The 1,471-nt window shown below is 31.0% G+C and overlaps 1 long non-coding RNA gene across 1 annotated transcript in view; it reads right to left on the reverse strand.

The window, feature by feature from the left end:
* LOC112500792 overlaps positions 1-1,469 on the reverse strand; it is a 12,864-nt gene extending 11,395 nt beyond the window's left edge. Inside the window, exon 1 of the long non-coding RNA XR_003067373.1 lies at positions 1,423-1,469. This is a non-coding gene — a long non-coding RNA (uncharacterized LOC112500792). The remainder of the gene's footprint in view (positions 1-1,422) is intronic.
* Between the last annotated feature and the right edge of the window lie 2 nt (positions 1,470-1,471).

The raw sequence follows: 1,471 nt of genomic DNA on the forward strand, positions 1-1,471 counted from the left end.
CTCAAATCACCAAGAAGTGAGAACTCCAATCTGTTGTAATCTTAAAAGATATAATAGCAATATTTATACCATGCACACACACAACGACCATCCTTATTACATCCATAATTTCCCCTTTATAGCAATAGCTATCCATCGCGTACAACAACCATCCTTATTTCCCCTGAAAATCTTATGAACTATTTCATCCAATGACAGGTTGCAGACATAATTGTCAGAGTGAACCTCGTTCATAGTTTTAACCAAAATCTTATAGACTATTTCATCCAATGACATACCGCAGTCATATACGTCAGAGTGAACCTCGTCCATAGTTTAACCAAAATCTTATAGACTATTTCATCCAATGACGGAACAAAGTCATATACGTCAGAGTGAACCTCGTCTATAGTTTTAACCAATCATAATCTCAAAATAGGTTTATATTCAAAACCTTTCGATCCTTAGAACAATCTGTTATGTATATGATTTCTCAAATCATCTAATCCTCTTTAAATCCTCAACACAGGATATCAAATCCAAAACTGCTTTAAGGCACAGTTTCTACTTTAATCTTTTCCAAAACAGATTCAAACTTCAGAATCACCAAATATTTCCTCTAAAACTTAAACAGAATAGTTTTACCAAATTCCTTTAAACTTCAAACTATCAATACTCAACAGTTTATAAAATCAACAGTCGATATAAACTCACGGTTTGTAAATAGATAGTAGTTCAAAAACTCACAAGTTATATCAAAACAGTAGTTAAACTCACCTTGTTATAAHARATTCTGTAGTAAAAGATCACACAACAAACGCAGATTCTTTAAAACACCGGTTCTTTTTCAAGAACACCTTCACCGTCTTCAACTTTTCTTTCTAAGAAATATCTCTTCTTTCAAAACAAGGAATGATAAAATAAGATTATCTTGTCTTATTTTTCTATTTATACTCCTTTCTAATATACGAATACTTTACTTCATCACTAAGATACCATTACTTTACTTCATCACTAAGATACCATTACTTTCCTTCATCACTAAGATACCATTACTTTACTTCATCACTAAGATACCATTACTTTACTTCATTACTAAGATACCATCTTACTTCATCACTAAGATGCCATTACTTTACTTCATCTCTAAGATACCATTACTTTACTTCATCACTAAGATACCATATTACTTCATCAATAAGATACCATCTTATTTCATCACTATGATACCATTTAAATATTATTATACTGCACTTGCACCTTACCTATTAAATATATACACATACATAACATAACATATGCATGTATCCTTTTACGTTCATCATGTCTTTGCACATATATCATCCATGTATATTATTTTATCATGCATACCATTAGATATTCAAATATTAATCACGTATAATTTTACCTCGACCCAGATTGTCTGAAACCGGGTTATAACACCTAATCGATTGGAGTTGCTAAAATTCTGTCCATATTGTTACAAACATTT

The sequence above is a fragment of the Cynara cardunculus genome, assembly GCF_001531365.2.
Source record: "Cynara cardunculus var. scolymus isolate 2C chromosome LG 17, CcrdV1, whole genome shotgun sequence".
Taxonomy (NCBI): domain Eukaryota; kingdom Viridiplantae; phylum Streptophyta; class Magnoliopsida; order Asterales; family Asteraceae; genus Cynara; species Cynara cardunculus.